The sequence below is a fragment of the Cavia porcellus genome, unplaced genomic scaffold (genome assembly GCF_034190915.1).
Source record: "Cavia porcellus strain 051 isolate PalLab524CR breed Dunkin Hartley unplaced genomic scaffold, mCavPor4.1 scaffold_13, whole genome shotgun sequence".
Lineage (NCBI taxonomy): Eukaryota > Metazoa > Chordata > Mammalia > Rodentia > Caviidae > Cavia > Cavia porcellus.
Window position 1 is genome coordinate 60307810 of NW_026947496.1, and position 21183 is coordinate 60328992.

General features: G+C 34.6%; 1 protein-coding gene across 8 annotated transcripts in view; it reads left to right on the plus strand.

Moving 5' to 3' along the window:
* The window catches only part of LOC100734733 (contactin-4), a 901708-nt gene that overhangs the window by 196152 nt on the left and 684373 nt on the right, over positions 1-21183 (plus strand). For 7 of the 8 annotated variants that reach the window (XM_063260279.1, XM_063260278.1, XM_063260276.1 and 4 more), the window contains exon 2: positions 8585-8639. The exons of the other annotated variant lie outside the window; for it this stretch is intronic. The gene's annotated coding sequence lies outside the window, so the exon portion shown is untranslated. The remainder of the gene's footprint in view (positions 1-8584; positions 8640-21183) is intronic. 8 annotated transcript variants of the gene reach the window in all.

Sequence of the window (21183 nt, forward strand, 5' to 3'; positions counted from 1 at the left end):
TGGATTATCAGCAATGCAGGAGGAAAACAAGACCTGTATTTTTGTGTACCAATTGAAGAAATACAAAATAAAGAGTAAATGACAAATTGTAACTGTGGAATGATAGTGTCCAAATATTTAATATGGGCGACTTCACTAAAACTAAGAAGAAAGAATTCTTAGTTGAGAGTATAAAAACTAGGTCTGTGTTTTATATGGTTCTTTTCAAATTCAATATTTTCTTTAGTTTTAATAACTGAGAAGAGTTTCTATCTATTTTCTTGATTATAAAACTCAAAAATAATAAATTTCATCTTTTATTCTGTGTTGAGATCAGAAAATGCCACTGTTGAGTTATTTTAGATGAGACAGTTTGTCTTATTGATTAAAACTCTTAAGTAAAACTCTTGAGAGTGAGATTTTTTTCTTTCCTCAAGGGCAGTGGAAAAGACTCATGATTTTATGCGTGGTCTCTGATTTCTAAGTCCCTATTTTGATGACATTATTTGGTTGTCTGGGACCTTGTATAGAGTAGAGCATGACTCCAGCCTTTCAAATGAGCTGCCCTAGTTATGTTACACTGGGAGAACTTGTGAAGCTCAGAATCTCAAGTTCCTAACCTTACAAGGGATGTGCAAGGTAATTTCCAATGCTATCATCAGGCCCCTCCCTGTATAAAAGGGATTCCTCAGTCTCTTTGACTTTAGGCTTCTCCCATCCCCATTTACCTTGTTGTCAGAAACTCCAGAAAACATTCGTGCGGAAAATGGCCCTTCAGGCATACTCTTCAAGATGATGGAGCCTGTGTGACCTTGACAGGACACCTCCTACACTGTGTGATACTGTCATCGCAAGGAGAGCTACTTCTCATTAGCATAAATTGTCAGCTTTATGGTTCAGTAAAATAAATACACATTTTCCCTATGGTAATGACTTTTTTCTCACTTCGTGAAAACTGCAGGGACCCTTGTTATCAAGAGATAATCATATTCTAACGGTGCCACTTATTGTGCCCAGTGAAAGTCTCCAGGATGTGATTATCTCTTAATAACCGTAAAGCCTATTATGTATCATGTTATATTGTTATTTACTTTGTGTGCATATATGGGAGGACCGATTAGTGATCGCTGTGGTTGATACTGTTTGTTATGATAATGACAAAAGAATCAAATGACCATTTGTTTGCTTGTAGCTAGACAACACGATTACAGATGCTCCCACTTTTCAATGAAAAATGCATTGGAATATAATCTCTTGCATAGTATTAGTTCAACAGCCCTGGTATTAAAAAGTAAATTATGTCAGGCAAAGCTAATGAAAATTCTAGAAATAAACATGGAAAACTTAATGCCAGTATGACTTTTACCTCCCACAGAGTATTCAAGTTGGGTTTTAAGTATTTGTGAAGGAAGTAAATAACCATGTGAAATACCTGCTGATTCAGTGATGGAAAGCATCATCATGACTTAGATAAGATTGGTTAGAAATAAAGAAAAGATATTTAAGTATAGTGTCTTTTAGAGTATGAATGGATACTGAATGTGAGATCTTTGCTCTCACGTCACGCAATCTTTTCATACTGTAATTATGTTGTTAATAATAATATTTATTGAATAGTTGCTGTAGGCTAGATGATGATGACAATGATAGTTATGACAGTGACGACGACGACGGTGATGATGATGATGCGTATGGTACCAGGGATTAAACTCACAAACTCATACTTGTGAGGCAGGTGCTGTGCCATGAACTATATCCCCAGCCCTAGATTATTTTCATATATCATTTTATCTTTTCAAGAAGCTTTTACGGCAATTACTATTGGTCCAGTTTTGTGGTTGAGATAACTGGGATTGTAAGAGATTTTATTGCTTGTGTAAGTTCCTGTAGCAGTTAAAAAAGAACGCTCAACTTCAAATCTATCTTTGAAGTCTATGTTTTATTCACTGTCTCTTTAGAGGCATACAACATAAGAGTGATCAAACACAATGATGAGAGAATTGTAACTGATGGTGATCTTACTTTCTTTTAAGTATATATGAGTATCAATGTGCAAAGAGATCACTTTTTCATCCCTCCTGACCTTTCATGTTATGTCTGTGCACACTAAAAGCATTAGAGATTTCACAGATGGTATTCAATATATTCATTAGAATTGTCTTAATGATCTTTCCTTTCATTTAAATTTTTCACTAAAAATTTTTGGTTTCATTTTTTTTTTTCTTCTGAGTAAAAAGCCAGTACATTTTCTGGTTCTGAGCTATTTGGAAAGGATCTCGATAGGGGACCATTTTGTGCCCTAGAGTAAAATCATCTTTTTGGCACAGGCCATGCCAGCTGCTATACCTTCCTGTTTGTGTTCAGGTAAGTAGCTCTGTGTGTATTTGCAGGTTTGCATTGACATATAACTAGTGCATTTATGTTGCAACAACTTATTTGTGAAAAATTTATAGAGCCAGTCATTCTGAGTAGAGGGAAATTCATCCAGATAATCATTTATGTACATGGAAATTTCCTGTCTGTTTTCATATTTGATTTTTTTGTTAATAATGAAATCTATAACTAAAGTTTAACTGTAGCTTGGAAGAAGAAATCCTATAGTATTTCCCCTTTAAAGGAATGAAGGGGTTGTCTGTCTACTTGATTCATCTTTGCTCATGCTGGTACTTATGAGATGGGAAGATTTAATAGATTATTTTGTTTTTGAATATGAGATAAAATAAACAATTCCTATTCATTAAGAGAAGTTCAGAACAGTAAGAGAGATTCAGAAATTTCTGAACACTAACCTAAGCATTATTGCAAATCTCTTTTAAAGGGAAGTCATAAAAATACATTGTGGATTTAAGGCATATGTCTTACATTAGACTATGTGTTGGAGCCATTCATATAATCAGCATATTTTAAGGAGCACCTGTTTTAGTCCTGGATATATAACACCTCAACTTAAAACTGACAGCTGAGGTAGGACACATACTTACATCCTCCCTGTATTGGTCATCATTCCCATAACTGAGCAAAATACCTAACTCTTGCAACTTAAAAGCAGAGAGATCTATTTTAGCTCATGGTTTGAAAGGTTTAAGCCATAGCAAGTTGACACCAAGGCATAAATTTCATGGTTGACGAGCATGGCAGTGCAAAGGTGCTTTCATTGCCTTTCTTTCCAGATTTCATTCTCTTGTTCCATGGCAGCTAACTAATACACTGGATGCATCTGTATATGTTAGACCACCCAACGAGTAAGTTAAAATAAAACAGACGATGACATATTTGTGATTCACAGTTAACTTGAAAACATTATACTAGTTTTCCTAGTCCATAAAAATAATTTTTAGAATAGTTATAATTACTTACGGAAAGTTGTGTTTTTGAAATAAGTAAAAATATAGGAAAGGGGAAATTACATTTCTCAGTAATTAACCATATAAAGAATTGCTGTCCTATCCTTTATTTTTCAGTGCTAATATTATTAATCTTAAAGTAGTGGTAGACCTATTTAATACAGTACTGGAAGTACTAGCCAGAGCAATTAGGCAAGAGAGAGAAATAAAAGGGGTAAAGATAGGAAAAGAAGAAGGTAAATTTTTATCATTGTTTGCACATGACATGATGCTCTACATAGAAGACCCCCTAAACTCTATTGAAAGACTCTTAGATATAATAAATAAATTCAGTGATATAACTGGATACAAAATCAATACTCAGAAATCATTCTGAGCATTCCTGTACACTAACAACAAAATCACAGAGAGGGAAATAAGAGAAACCACACTCTTCATATTAGCAAGCAAAAAAAAAAATTGAAATATTTAGGAATTACTCTTACTAAAGAAGTGAAAGACCTATACAGGGAAAATTATAATACACTGAAAAAAGAAATTGAAGATGATCTCAGAAAATGGAAAGACATCCCTTGCTCACATATAGGAAGAACAAACATTGTGAAAATGGCCATTCTCCCAAAACTGTTATACAGATTCAGTGCAATTCCAATAAAAGTATCATCAACATACCTTATAGATCTAGAGAAATCACTCCTAAAATTCATCTGGAACCAGAAGAGACCTAGAATAGCAAAGGTAATTCTAAGCAGCAAAGGCAAGGCAGGAGGCATCACAATCCCTGACTTGAAGTTATACTACAAAGCAACAGTAGTAAAATCAGCATGGTACTGGAATAAAAACAGAGCCGAACATCAATGGAATAGATTAGAAAATACAACTACAAACACACTCAACCACCTTATCTTTGATAAAGGAGCCAAGCAGGTTCACTAGAAGAACAACACTCTCTTTAATAAATGGTGCTGCAAAAACTGGCTCTCTATTTGCTGAAAACTAAGGCTAGACCCATGCCTATCACCATGTACTAAATTAAAATCTAAATGGGTCAAAGATCTGAATATTAAAACAGAAACACTAAATCTATTGGAAGACAAGTTGGGTAGAAATCTTGAAGACATAGGAAGTAGATAGGGAATTCATGAACAGGACTCAAACCGCACGGGAAATACTTCCCAGAATCAATAACTGGGACCACTTCTTATTAAAAAGTTTCTGCATGTCAAAAGAAATCTCCAGCATAGTGAAAAGAAAACCCACAAACTGGGAAAAGATTTTAGTGAACTCCCTCTCAGATAAGGGACTGTTGTCTAAAACATATAAAGATTTAAAAAAAACTCAGACCCCCAAAATTCAAAGATCCAATCCAAAAATGGGCATCTGAGATGAATACGCACTTCTCAGATAAAGAAATACAAATGGCAAATAAATACATGAAAAAATGTTCATCATCATTGGTCATTAGAGAAATGCAAATTAAAAGCACACTCAGACACCATCTCACTCCTGAAAGAGTGAGGATCAAGAAAACCAACAACAACAAATGCTGGAGAGGCTGTGGGGAAAAAGGAACTCTCCTACACTGTTGGTGGGAGTGTGGATTGGTGCAGCCTTTGTGGAGGTCAGTCTGGAGATTTCTCAAAAAGCTGGGATTGGAAGTCCCATTTATTCCAGCTATTCCACTTCTAGGCATATTCCCAGAAGAACTGAAAGCATCATACCACAGTGATATATGTGCACCTATGTTTGTAGCAGCACAATTTGTAATCGCCAGATCTTGGAAACAACCCAAGTGTCCATCAACTGAGGAATGGATAAAAAATTTGTGGTATTTCTATACAATGGAGTACTACTCAGCTATAAAGAAGGATCGCATTGAGATATTTATCAATAAATGGGCGCAACTTGAGACCTCATAAGTGACATAAATCAATCTCGCATGTGTGAATACCAAATAGTTTCCCTAATGTAAGTAATGATTCAAATATATAAAAGTATGTGGTAATCATGATTCCCCATTATGTGGCCTTGTGGCCTTGATTCCCCATTATGTGGACTTATTAATTGGAAAGGCTTTATTCTGGGCTTCTTGATATGGAAATATTTGAAGCTATAGTATAAGAAGTTATATTCAAATATTTCAAGGAAAAAAATAGACACTATGGTAACTACTACTAAATTGGGTTATTTGGTGGTGAAGCACTAGGTTGCTAAAACTGTCATACTTTGACCTGTATTGTTATGTTGTAATGTCCTCTTTTATCTCAATCTCTCCCTTATTCACTACAAAAAATTATTTAGTTATTTTTTATGTTTTTTTAATTAAGGGGAAAAATTAAAAATATTAACAGGAGATATTAAAGTAACTTTTTTTGATTTCTTATTAATTTGTTTTGAAGTCCTGTAATACTTCCACTATCTTGTTTTGACTGATTATACTCTGCTCCATTCTGTATGATAGTATCAAGTTTGGGGGTACAGGCAACTACTTTGAAGGCAATAAGATTCACTAAGATGCCCATTCTGGTTTGACTATTATCTCCTTTGGAAGTCCTGTAATGTTTACAATGTTTAAGTTTTATTGGTCTTGTTCTCTTTGTTCAACTTTATAATACCTAATGAGATAGACAATTCTTTTTAGGAAACAAGAGGCATTATGGTAACCATTGTTGATAATCTTGTGCTCTGTTCTTACATCATGTACTATGTCTATCCTTGGTTTTGACTGACAGCTTTGTTTTGCCATATTTGACTTTATTCTCTTCCAAAAAAAAAATAAGTAATAAGAACTAAGGAGTAATAAAACCCAAAATGTGTAAATTTTGTTGTAAAAAAAGAGAGGGAAAAAAAGTGCTCTAAAGGACAAAACTGCAAATATGTTTAGGGGTGTTACATAGCTGACAATATTAATGTTTTTGGTTGGATCATTTAACACAACTGTTTGCAGTCTCACTGTTTGAATGTCCACTTTGTATGCTTTGATACTGTGACTTGAGCAACTATCTCTAAGACGATAATGTATAATCTATTAACTGGTGATTTCTTACTTTTTTTTTTTTTTTTGTAGTTCTGTATTGTACCCTTGCACTGCTTTGTTTTGTTTTGTTTTGTTTCTCTTTTTCCTTTTAAATAAAATTAAAAAAAAAAAGTAGTGGTAGTGAGATGTTTACCATAGAGATGAGTTATTATGCTAACCAGTTGAAAACATACATGAGAAGTGACAATGTCTTTATGGCTAGTCAAGAAAATGTGTAATTTCTATCCAAATTAATTATGCCACATTTAAATATAAATCAGAATATACTCATGTTAAACATAAAATGTTGTAGGCGGATGTGAACTAGAGCCCAGAACCTGATTGAGGCCCCCAAAGATCTACCATTGTAGAATTTAATCAAAGCTCAGTGGGGTGCCTGAAGCTTCACAAACAATAAACTAGTTAAACTGTTAACTAATTAGTTGCACTGTAACCACTTGACTAGTTTGCTTGGTTAACATGGTTGTAATTGTTTTATGTGTCTGCCTTCCATTTCCCTGTAAATGTTGCCTGATCACATTGTTGGCTGAAATTCTCACAACTTCTTTGATTCTAGGACCTTCTTGATTTGTGTGAATAGGTTTTATTAATCCTTTAACATCTAAACTGTGATTATTTAGTATAAACAATTTTTCTTGTGTGATTACTTGTGAGCACTTGTGTGATTACAATATTTTTATGGTAATGCAATATATACATATTATAATGTATATTCTTTTCATTTTGTAAAAAAGCTTAGTAAAGTTATCTGTGGTTAAAATTCGGTTAGAGGACACAAACCTACAAAAAAACTGAATATATAAAAAAGTGAATCTATAAATACACACTTATTCCTACAAAATCAAGTATATATTTTCCTTAGAAGATAAAACAACTATTCAAGGAAAACACTGTCCAAGATAAAAGTTATTTCTTGTTTAGTATTTATCATTGTAGCTTTAAAAATCATTTCACAAGGTTCAATTCATTAGCTTTCAGAAAATTTCTGTCATTTTTATATGAAGAGTGCTTTTTTAGTTTTGTTGCTACCTTTAGTATAAAGATTTACAATATATAATTTACATCTTGAACCGAGTTCATTGCTGAGTATTTATCTTTTCGATACTGATTTGGGAAGGTGTCTTAGTTACTTTATGCTCGTCACTGAGACAAAATACCTGAAGCCCAAAGTTGGGAAAGGAAAGGTTTATTTCTTACAGTTTTTGGAGGTTTCAGTCCACACTCAGTTGGCTCCAAGACAGGCAGGCATGGCTGGGCTGCAGTTCATGGCGGCCGCCAACAGCAAACTCCAACCAGCAAAGAGCAAGACACACGTTCTTCCTGCCATTACATCACATCCTGGCTCCACCCCTATGTGGGTGGAGCACTGACAACATCAATCCAAGCACTAGACAGTGAACCATCACAAATGAACAGTGCAAACTCATGAGTCCTGGGGGACACAAACACAAACCATGACAAAGGGAAATACCAGGAATCAAACTCAGGACCTTGTACTTGTCAGACAAACACATACAGTACTGAACTATATCCGTGATAGAATTTTCGGTGCAGAAGGAACCATCTGATAGAATTTTTGGCGTGGCTAAAAAGATAAGTTTGAAATAAAAGTGGTCTTTATTTTAAGAATGTGGGGAGAGACTCCATGACCTCCGGGGTCTGGCATTCTCTCCACCAGACACGTGGTGTGGGGGCATACATGTAGCTAAAGTTTGGGGTGGTGCCTAAGGGGCATTAGTGATGCCCAGGTAGCCCATTGGTATTCATTTCACGCCACAGGTAAATTGCCTAGGACCGCAAAAGGTGATCTCAAGATAGAGCCCCCTGGTTCTGCCCCCCAGCCTCACACCGTCTACAGTGTCCTATCAGGATCAAAATTCTTTCTATCCCCAACCCTAGTTTTTTATCTTTTAAAGCCTATATAGTACACAATCATAAGAAATTGTCTATTCAATAGAATCTCAGTACTGTACAATATCCAAGACTCCTAGAATTATTGCACTAACAAAGAAGGAAGCATGGAAATGAACTCACCAACAGCTGGTGTGAGACAAAGTACAGAATAGAACTGGCATCCTGTCCCTTAATCTAGACAGAAGTTCATACCAACTGTGCCTAATTTTCATTTCTTCATAATCTAGTTTTTGAATGGAAATTTATAGTTAAACACAAGCTACTTGTGTCTTGAAAAATCAATTCACATGCATTCCTGTTTTTGTTTTAGGAATCACGGGCATATAGAAACTCTACAGCATGTGGTTTCTCAGGCTGCCCTAAAGGTAAGCTTCCCAGAAGGGAACATTTTCTTACATGCACTTCACCTTTGATTAGCATCCTTAGTTGCTGTGGAAACACAGAGACCCTTTCTGTTCAGTGGCACCACGAGATCCAAGTTAATGATCATAGTGAAGGTATATAATGTAATGCCCGACTTTGGGAAATAAAAAGCGTTCCAACTTCTCTGGGAAAGATACTCAAAGTATGTTTTCTGGGGCATAGGTTAATTTGGTAATTTAAAACTTTAGAATCTGCCATGATAAAAAGAATATTGGAGCTGGTGCCATGGTACATGCTTGTAATTCCAACACTCTGGAAGCCGAGGCAAGAGGGTCACTGTGAATTCAAGGCCAGCGTGAACTTAGCAAAACCCTGTCTCAACAACAACAACAGCACATCACAAAACAAAAGAGGAAAACAAAACCATGAAAGAAAATAAAGGGTGCTGGGAATAAAGTAAAGTTCACTGAAATTTTGCCAAATGCTTTTAAAGAAGATGTTTTAACAGTGAAATCAACACAAATATTGAATTAACTAAATTCTATAAATATTAAGATCTTACAGGAATAAAAATGTGACAAATATAACTCACCATGTATAAGGTATTAAATTTGTTAGTTAATAAAAGACATTTCTAGCAAAATAAAGTTGGTATTTGGGTTAGTTTTCTCCCACTAACCTGATAAGATACCTAAAACTAGGGATTTTAAATCAAAAAGTGTATTCTGTCACACTTCTGAAGGCTAACTAACAGTACCAAATCTGAGATCACATGCAGGTGTCAAGTTGGCTGTCTGAGAAGATTTCTTTGCTTGACTTTTCTAGCTTCTGGTGATTTGAATTTTTTGTTCCACGGCTTATAAATACATCACTCAAATCTCTGCTTCTGTCTTTATGTGGCCTTCGTGTGTGTGTGTGTGTGTGTGTGTGTGTGTGTGTACAAATGTCTTCCTCTGTAAGTGTCTAGTCACTGGATTAGGGCCCATAGTAATCCAAGATGGCTGTATCTTAAAGTAATTATATCTACAAAGAACCTTTTGCAAAATAAGATGACATTCATAGCTTCTAGAAGTTAGAGTCTCAGTGTATTTCTTGGAGGGATGTAATTGACCCACAGCATTGTCTGTCCTTTATGTAAGTTCAGAGAATTTTCTATTAATTATGGTTTACGAGGTATTTATGGGAAAAATACTAACATTAGGTAGAACAGAAGAAGCTGTAATTTCATTGGCATTCACAAAATAAAACTTTGCCTTATTTTTTAAGATGCAATAATTAAAGCTCAACATTTTCTCTCATGCAAGATACAAATTAAATAGTTACTCAGTACAAGACCTGATGACTTGGCCAAATATAAGTGCATAACTGATTCTCAGATTTTTAAACTCTCAAGGAAAGTAGAAAAACACTTTGTTTCACTTGATTCCTGAGATATTTTTCATAAACCAAGATTGAGTAAAATTTTAAACAGATTACTTCTTTCTCTGTAACAAATCTCCCTAAGATTCATTGGATAAAAAACAATAAACATTTATTATTTCTCCTTGGTTCACAAGGGCAGCCTTTCAGTTCTTCTAATTTGGAACTCTCTCAATTTTTGCTGGGAACGTTGATGGATCTGGGGTCAACTTGTCGGTCAGTGCGTTTTGTCCCTTTTCAATTGTCCAAACTTCTTCACATGATGTACCATTATACATACCGATAGATGCAAAATCATTAACTTTTCTGTTTCTGCTCTCTTAGGCTTGCCTATTGACAGTCCATCCCACACAGAGAAGTAGGTGTGATCTTCCTCAGTCACTTCTTAAATTTGATCAAATCACTACAACCATCAATATATCTTTAATTATTTTCTTTCTTCAGATCGATTGTGAGCATTTTTAACAACTTCAAACAGTTGCGCATTATTCAAACTTGCTTACCTGTCTACTTTTTGACTTCTCTTCCCTACACCTTCCCACCTTCCAAAATAGGTTCTTGTCTATCTGAAATTATTTAAATTAGTTAAATATGATACAATTTACCAGTGCTATCTTTTCTTCTTGGGATAATCTTTCCTCCTCTCCCTGCTATGTCCCCCATCTTTGATCAACAATTTTTATTGCCAGTAGAAAAATCCTCCCAGCAAGACTTCTCTGGCTGCCTTCTCTGGCACAAGCTTCTCTTCTTCTCTTCAGTTCTAACACAACATAAAAAAATAATGATCTCAGTGTATTATACATGGTTGAATGATTATCTTTTCTCCCACTGTAGATTTCTGAAGTCACAGATCCAACCATCTAGCTCATCATGATATTCCAAGAACATAGCAGTAATGCACAAAGGATGTCTTTGGTAATTAGCCATGGTAAGAATGCAGGACTTAGTGTCATCTTCCCTTTTCTAATTTTTTTGTCCTAAAGTTTAAGCTAGTGAACATTTTCAGAATTAAGGTTAAAAAGGAGCAAGCCATGTTCTCTCAAATTTTCCTGCTCCTTTGAAACAAAGAGATTTGGGCACCTCCTTGTAAAACTCCCTATGAGTCAGTCCACAACAAAAAGTTACTTGGTGTACATAGTTGTACTTTTCAAATGTTTAATTTCAGAAAGAAAAAGTTGAATTTGTCAATATTTAGAAATAAAGGTACTTCATTTAGAAGAATTATTTGCAGCTTCTTAGGAGGCTGGGGAAAGAGAATCTCAAGTTAAGGGCCCCTTGGGATGTTTAGTGAGACTCTGTCTTTAAAAATGAACTAGGGGAAAAAGGAGGAGGAGGAGGAAGCACAGGACAAGGAAGATGACAACTAAGGATATAGGTCATAGCTTCCTGGATTCAGGTCCCACTACTGCAGAAATTAAATTAAAAAAAAAAATCAGAGTACCTTTCTACCCTTGGCCTGTATTCCCAATGGCAAGAGGAGCTAACTTGTGAACCTTTCCCTTCCATGACTCCTGGAAGTATTATATCAGATCATTTACTATCATTTCTGTCCCAAAGAGCATTTCATTCATGTATCCTTAGCCACTGCAACTTACATGGATTGATGGAATGTGAATTCTTAGCTAGATTCTAAATGTGAAACGAGGATCATAGTTTCAGAGGTTGAATGTAGTTGTTCCTGTTATTTATCTGTCATCTGAATGGATAAAATTTGTGGCTTCATGTTCAAAGTTGAATTTACTTTACTTTTTTAATATTTGAGTAGGTAACCTAACCTTCTGAGAGATCATTGGTTACAAAAATATTCTTCATGAACTTGTATCATATTAGTTTGCTTTGTTAACACCATAAAATTCATGCTAAAGAAACGAAGTACACAATTTTCTCTGTATTGGAGCAAATAATTTTTATCCATTATTAGACTATATCTCAATTATAATACTTCAGGAAATAAGGTACTTATGCAAGCTGAAAGATAGATAAATCTTGAAAATATTGCAAATGACAGGAGCCCTTACACAGAAGGTGATTTATAGTTTGAATTCCATGTGTATAAAGTGTCCAAAATAGGTAAAATTGGACTAGGTACATTCATGGTTACTAAGAAATCAGAGAGAGAGAGGGAGAGTGATTGATACTCATCACAAGATTCCTCTTTCTGGGGAGATGAAAATGTTCTGAAATTTGATGGTGGTAAAGATTGGCAGAAACTCATAAATACATACTAAGAACTATTAGATTGTTCATGAATATTAGACTTCATGGACTGAATTATTTCAGCAAGATAAATAAAGAAATATATGTTTTCCTCAACTGGTTACTAAATAATGTAAACAAAATATTCAGACTCTCATTCAAATCACTGCAGACCGCCTTCCTCACTGTTCTAATTTACCTGTCCTCCGAGACCAAAGAACAAGTTCGACTTTTAATTGACAGCATTAATGATTTCATACAAAGATTTTGAGTGGTAAGGACAGACAAAACTGTTTTTCTACGGTAAATTTTCTCTTGATTACCTGTTTAAATCATAGCTTCCTTAAACTGTAAACTAAAGATAGTAATAGCCGTTTTAGGGTTTAGGAAAAATAAAAACCAAATTACTGTGGTGTCAGCTAGGAAACAGGCCTTCTATAAATGCTACTTTATTATAATTTGTGTTATTTAGTTGTAAATATTGGGCTATAACATTAGATTTTTGGCAGCTCAACTATTCCAGGGTTGGCTTTCCTCTTATTGGCATCAGGGTCAGAAAGAAAAGAATGGCTAGAATATCTGTTAGCACTTAATGAATTTAATCAGCCCCTGAGGGAATTCGGATATTACAGAGAAATATTTAACAGAAAAACAGAATTTATTCTTTCATAGTTGACAGAGCCTTTGCTACCAAAGGTACCATTATTTGCACTGAGAGCAGCATTAACACACCATAAGCGAGACGTTACAAATAAGAGAACACATCCCTGTGGCCTTATATTAAAATGTTACTGTGCATGGGCTTCTGAGTGCAGTTCAGACTGCTCGGAATAAAAAAATAAACTGCTCTCTGAAAAGGTGCAATTCAATTGTCCATCATTTTTATTATTTATAGTCTCTTTTTGCCTTACCCTAGGATTTTCAAGAATTTTTTTAACCTTTATTTACTTTGGAAATTGAAATGAAAATATTAGGTTGGGAACATAAAGGATATCTGCATTTTTCAGAGAGCTACATTACAAATAAGTATGCATAGAAGTTTGTGAGGATAATTATGAAAAAAATTATCTGTATAAGTTGTTCCATTTGATCTAACTGCTGTTTGTGGTTTTCCTTATGGGTAACGCAAAGAATGATGTGGCGTTAATGACCAGAACATCAGGACAATTTGGGTCAGTTCTTCCCTCAAGAATGATTTTGGAAGAACCAAATTAGGTACCAGATTTCATATTAAGAGCAGCGATAAGATAGCAAATAAAATTCTTATGTTCTCTACTATATTGTATTTGATACATATATGAGAAGACAGATAATAAGAAAATAAAAATAACAACACAAGTTGTACTAAGGGCTATAAAAAAAGGCAGAGAGTGCAATCTTAAAGAATTAGAGGTTATGATTCTACCTCACAACCGACTTGTTTTAATGTGCTGTTGAATTTCTATTAACTTGGAGAACTGAACCTTGGCTCATAGTGGATGATTTTCTTTTTCTCATTAATGTTTTTACATAATATTTTACATGGTGATGTGTTGCCATGTCTGATTTATTTGAATTAACTATGCCTGAGATTCCTTTTCTAGTTTGTTTTCCATCCTTATGCTTCATTCTAGCATAGTGTGATTTTAATAATTGTATTTCTTGTTGTGATTTTCTTTACATGAAATTGAATTTGTTTGCACTTGCTTTAATTCTTGAAGTGTGTTAATATTCTTTCTAGTGTCAAATATTGTGTTTCTGCAAGTTTTCCTACCTTCTACAAGATTCATTCAGTTTTCTTTTTTGTGGTATTCCTTGTTACATTTTTTACATTTTTCATTCTAATTCCATTTTTAGCAGGGTTCCTCAGACTGCTTGTATAAAGCCAAATTCAGTGATATACCAAACCCAACCTATAATTATTTAGATATAATTGTACCACAACAAATGATGATGTTTCATATATACTTTGTTTAGTTCAACTTTATTTTATTTTGATTAGTAACTAATATTGTTACATTTAAAATGATGAATGCCTAACATGCATTTTTCCTCTGTATTTACCAGATTTTCATCTTGCTTCAAATACTCCATTTTTGTTTTATTTTACTATTTCTCTGTTCAAGATATCTATTAAATATTTGTATCATCAGGTTCTTTTAATAATAAATCTCTAACACCTTTGTCAATGTCAATGGAGTTTTTGTTTTTCTTATCTTTTTCTGTATTTATTCATATATTTTAAAAAATATAAGCTATGTTTGAAATTTTAGTTTGCAAAGTATTTTTCCATCAGTTCTTTAAATACGTTGTTGCACTATTTTTTTCTCTTTATTACCACAGATAATGAATATTGATGTTAGCTTTATAATCTACAAGCAAATGTTTTCCAATTATATGATCCATAATGCTCTTCTCACTCATCTTTTGATATAAACTATTGGAAAGAAAAAGAAGAATAAATATATGGACTCTTCCACTTTGCTAAGCAATTATGTCATGTTAGAAAAATCATTAAACTATGTTGGCTCAGGTTTCCCTTATATCTAAATTAAGTTGGAATTCAGTACTTTAGATAAATACATCTTACTTTTCTACTTCCTCTTTAGTGCATTAATACTTGATTCTTTGATTATTTTTAGCAGATTTTTTTAACCTACATTGCAAATGATACATCATTATCCCATATTTTATATAAACAATAATGTTTTATTAAAGCTAAAATTGAATAAATTAGATTTATCATTTTAAGGAACTCATAAAGTAATAGCACCACAAAACCTGTTGACTGTCATAGAGTAGTTTGTCAGATGGCCTTGTAGATAAGTCTGTCTTACTGTTTTCTAGATACAATAAAAAGAATTAAGGTACATTTTAGTTCGTCATGTTTAAACTAAGACATATGATGGTTTGTCAAAATGTAAAACGGTATTTTAAAAATATTTAATACATAATTTCCCTTCAAAATGCGTGTAAAATGAAGGAGTGTAGACTTCATGGCTTATGAAGAACATAGTTTAAAATCTGTTCCTTTTAGAATATCTTTTTTAAAGGTTTTCACAAGGGCGTGGTGTAGCTCAGTGGTAAAATGTTTTAAGATTTATGAGAGCCTGGGTTTCATCCCCAGTACTGTAAAAATAAGTAAGTGATTAAGCAAAATATAATCAAATGAATGATCAAAAAGCTATAAACTTTGTGATTTCAAAAGATCTGCTAATAGACATTATACAAGAGTGCAGTGAATTGCTAAGAAAAAATACTTTCCTGAACATTGTACAGAAAACATTTTAAAAATCCAAGCTGGAGCTAGGGACTGATGGTCTATATTGATAATACTAGCATAACTCTGATTTTGCATACACATAAACTCCGATGATATTGCCCATTGGATACAAACAAATGTGAAGTGGAATAAAATCTCCGATAGAGTACCAAGGAACCCCTATAAGAAACAAACAACTGAAACACTGAAATAAACAAGGTGGACACATTTGAGATGCTAAGCCTAAGGACTGGTACAGTAAAGTGAATGACAAACAACAGTTAAATTCATCGGGAAAGGATGAAATACCATTCAGCGGAGTGATGTTATTGAACATTTTCCTAGTGAGTCTTTTTGGGGCATGGCTTAGAAGAATTAGTGCAACCCACCCTTCCCATTAAGATCTGTTTTAAAGTGAATCAGACACATGTCTCACAGGTCAAAGACTATATATGTCTCAGTGAAGTGGCCTTAATTATTTTACCTTTTGTCCATCTTTGAAGTAAAAGATTAAAGATAAGATGCAACAGAATAGATCCTTGTTAAAAAGAAGGAGGCTTTCAAAAGAGAGCCATAATTGCAGCTTATCTTCAGAGTAGGTGGATGCCAACCTTGGCGAAGTACAAGATTAACCATGTTAGTAATCACAGAACCTAAGGTATCCCCAGCAGTGTTCCTAAGAGCTTGAAAACCAGGGATTTGGAGAGCAGGTGGTTGGACACAGCTACTCAGTAATCTTCTTAACCTCATCTGTGCTCTGCAGGAGAAAAGTAGTGGGAGAATAAAAATCTCCATCAAGTGCTTGATGACAGTAAAAGAAAAAGAACATCAAAAAATACACAATGACAAATTTGTCTTAATGCTAACAATTTTGAACAAAAGAGATAGGCAATTGCTATAAAGTGCTCTATACAAGAATAAGATAAAGACAAAATAAATGTACCCACATAAAGAAGAAAATAGAGTGAAACTCTAGGGGTGGTTCTTTTTTCAGGGCACTTCTAAAGCTATTCACTGAGGGCATAAATCCTTTCTAATGTCTCTTTATTACTTTTTTGCTTGTGAAACACAGTAAGAGATAAATAGGTCTTAGTCAATATTTAATTGATGCTTATAAATTGAATTTGACTAGGAACTACTTAGATATCTTGGTAGGCAATGAAAATCTAAGGCATATATCATAAAGCAAAAAATGTGTTGACCAGAGCAGGCAAATAGTACCAGACTTTGTGAACAGCAGAAATACAAATTTAACATTTCATGTCATTACCATTCCTGAGTGATTATAATAGAACTTAATCCCATTCTGATTAATGTAGCCACTAATAATGGCATAAGCTGACATGATGGTCCAAATTACACACTTCATTTCAGTACAATGTACTGGTTCCAGGTTTTAATAATTCTATATTTTGTATCTTTATTGACTTTACCTTAAATATGTTGACTAATAAACCTCAAACTATCACAAAATTAAGAGAACTACATAGTAATCTCAGTTTCCAAACAATTTGTTTTAAAATTTTGTGGAAGACTTATGTTTCTGTAAAGAAAATGGCCATAGTGATATTTGTCTCCCAGTGTGGAGTTTGTGAATGAAAGTAATTTTTTTTTTGTCTTTTTCCTTTTTATCGGTACCATGGATCGAACTCATGACTGCCTGCTTGCAAGACAGGCACTTATGCCGCTGAGCTAAATCCCCAACCCGAAAGTAAAAATTTTGCTGAAAGCTCTTCTTTGTGAACTAAACTGTTTGCAAACAGAAGTGTTCATAGAATTACTCTACAATATAATTCCTGCTGTAAATGCAAGATCATTTAATGATCAAACAAAACCTCCCAAACATCACAAGTAAATTGTACCTAAGATATCATGCAGGCCAAATATTTTGTTTTACTGTAAACAAGACATTTTTGTAACTGTTTGATTCAGGTCCTCAAAGACAGCACAAAACAAAAGTCTTGGTATTTTGTTATAGATGGGGAAAATTTATATGCTTACAATTTTTTCCTCTGTGGACATAGAACAAATCTGACTATACTACAACTAAAGAACTAAGTGATATTTTAGTTTTATTCTCTAGAAATAGAGAACACAGGAAAGTGTACATGCTATGGAAACAGCAAACACTGTATGTTCTCTATTATATGTGGAATCTCTAAAAAAGTTAATCACAGAGGAGTAAAATGATGATTATCACAGTTTCAGGGGAGGATGAGAATGGAAAAAGAGTGCCTTGAAATATGATGGTCAAAGTTTGTAATTTTTGTTAGATAGGAGGGACAGATTTTTGGTATTTACTGTGAGAGACCAAGTAATAATCATTTATTATATAAGTTTAAAAAGAATACTACATTTAAAATATTTTATTGCCACAGAACCATTTTGTTACACATCAGCTGAGGGTTCTTTTTCTCAATTCAGATGACAGTAACAAATAGGCAAAATATAGCTCTTTGAGAGTTAACAATACTGAACTTTGAATGCTAGCTATTGTCACCTTTTAGTGTTGGTGTCTTTCTACTACTCTCCAGGCAGCCTGATCCAATACCTATTGGCATTCCTTGGAAATTCTTTCAGTCTTCAAAGGTGATATCTCTCAGCAATTCTTCATTCTCTGGCTACTAACCGGCTTCAGGCTTATCAAGTCCAGCCGCTGATCACTCTCGGTGACAGTGTCCTTTGGTGTTATCAGTTTTACATATCAGTGTAGCCTGCTTTATGCAAGGTCACACATATGCCCTCCAAAAGAGGCTTAATCAGGACATACTGCAGCATAGTGGGGAGCAGTACACAGACAGATCCACTAAAGGTATATTGCTTTTGTAGAAAAAGAAAAGGAAAGCTCATGCAACCCCAGTGTTGGACTTTGTGTTTGGGAATCGGTAGAAGATGAATTCTCATGGACTTGATCAAAAAGGGGTGCAGAGGGTCTGGGGATTTAGCTCAGCGGCATAAACACCTGCCTTGCAAGCAGGAAGTCGTGAGTTCGATCCCTGGTACCGATAAAAAATGAAAAAGACCAAAAAAAAAGGGGTGCAGAGAGGTGGTTTCTTCTTGGGTTGACCCATGACTGAAATGTGCTGCAGTCAAAGTAAATGTCTCCTAGAGCATCTGTGGGGAATCCTATGTTATCATTACTTACTGCTAGGCATTTGAGAAATAAAAAAAAAAAATAATAAAAAGGATCCCTTGGAGAGTGCTAGATAGTTACTTGCTGTCTCAATGTCATGTTATGCATATCAGCAAATGTCATTATATCATATAATGTATATAGTTATGGCTTGTCATTTTAATATTAATGAATAATAAGCAATAATCTCTGACTGATGCCCACAATAGCATATGTATTTTGATGCCTTTTATGAGATATCACTTTTCTAATCCTTATAATCACATTTTCTTCTTTAATACGTAGGGCCTAACCTACAGATAGGTTTTAACATTTCCCTCATCTTATTAATAAAGAATTTCAACTTCACATGCCTACCTAAGTCTCCCTATATCTCAGTAAATATATGGCAGAGTTGAAATTCAAAGTCAGTTCCATTTTCATGCTAGTGGCAAAATTAATGATCATTGTTTGTATTCCTACAGTTGAACAGGAGCTAAACATATTTTCACCTTAACTGCAAGGGCATCACACAAATAGAAATCAAGAAATGCATCCACATGAGTATGTTAGAGCAGCAAGATGCCCTCAAAACTCATCATGTGCAGCATGGTAAGGTACTAACAGTGCCTTTGTATGTGGCAACTTCATATTAGCAGGAGAGAATTTCACTGTTTCGCTTTTGGCTGGTGTTGCAGAAGTATCTCACTTGGCTGAAAAGAAGCAGTTGAATGCTTACACTGGTTCTTGTGGCATGCCAGCTCTCCTTGCCAACCTAGTCTTCTTTATCAAAGAGCCAGGAGTTCCAAGTGAGGTGAGAATCCCACTTGACAAGCAGACATAAGCCATGTGGGGAAAATACAAATTAAAAGGCGCTAAGATAGAAGTGGTGCATTAGTGGCTGGAAGTGTCTTGAGGATACAGTCTTTTTCAGGTTACATCTGGGAGTCAGGAAAATAAGGGAATCATAGCCTTCTGCTAGTGAACCCTGCTGTATCAGCCCTTGGGCAGCCTCTGAAGCTGTGTGAGCTATTTAAAGTTGCCAGAGCTGCTTTCAGTGCCCCAAACTGGGATCTGCTTAGTAACATCCTTGAATATGCACAGTATGCCTGATTCTTAAATAGCTTCAGCATTTCTCCTAAGTTCTATGTACGTTAAATTATGGTGATAGTATTTTGTCCAATTTTCAGGGTAAGAAAACACCAATAAAGAAATAATTGTTTGGCCTATAATGTCCTAGTAATTTAGGAGATGTGCTAAAATTATGAAGTTGCTTTCTGGTTGGTTTTGGTCTTTATGAAAATTTGTTATATAAACATGTTACCATTGGATATGTTTTATCATATCTTGACCTAGAAATTGCCTTTGTGACAAAAAGAAGACTGAGTAGAAAGTTTGTTCACTGGGAAGATAAATGGGATCTCACAAACCTGAACATAGCTGAAAATTACAGCTATGTTCAGGTCAGGAGCAAAAATTATGTTTGTTTTTTCCAGAACTATGCAGTCATTTTTAGCTTGTCTTCAAGTACTTCCCTCTTTCCCTTTCTCTCTCTTTCCCAATCGTATAATGTTTTTGCAGTTTCTTTTTTCCACATTAGTATGAGGTCACTTATCATTGGCCATTCTAGCTATGGATTAATATATCCTACTAGTTCCGTCGTGAAGGTCAATTTAGTATCCATGTACCAATTATAAATTTCACAATGACAGAATTTCCTTTAGTTTGTAGTTCAGGGAGAAACCCAGATGTGCTCTGTATCAGTGCTGTGAATATTGAATACATGTTAGACAAAGAGCAGACAAGTATACTTTTTAAGTGTATTTAACTAATTACCATCTATGTTCAGTTCTGCTCTGATTCAAGTTACAACAGGGACAGGAATTATTGCTGTATCATGTATGAGGTAAACACTTAATACCAGGGAGCCACGTGCTTCCATTTTCCTCAGCAGCTGCCCTGTGCTTTTTACCCTCTTGTCTCAGTGCTTCTGGACTGCTGATCCTGTATTAAGGAAAATGCAATTAAGCTTCCTCAGCATTTCCATTGCTATTGCTTCCAGTGTTTTTAGCTACTGATGGGAACAGAAGATAGGGAAGTTGCTGTCTTTTTACAAGTGTTGCAAGGAACTTACTACAGGTAAAATGAGGACAAGTTTTGTTTTTGTTTTAAAGATTGTTAAGAGCCAAGTTTAGTGTGTGTATGTGGGCTCAGATACTTGGAAGCAGTCAGGAGGTTCAGTTGAGCCCAAGGATTCAAGGTCAACCTGAGGAATGTAATGAAACTCAGAATTTACACTAACTAGTACTTCTCATATGTATGTACAGATCACTAGAGAATCTTTTCACATATGCAGATTGTGTTGTAGATAGCCTGAGTGTGGCCAGTTTGCACACTCATCCAAGGTCCTAGATGATCTAGACTCTGGGATTTCATAGACTGCACTTTTAAGTGATAATGATACTGATGTATTTTTTTACATCCAGAATTATTGGATTTTTCAGAGCAGAATTTTCTAATTTCTTATTTTAGACTTGAATAAGATAATAATTGATTTAGTTGGGTGACTTGCTTTGAA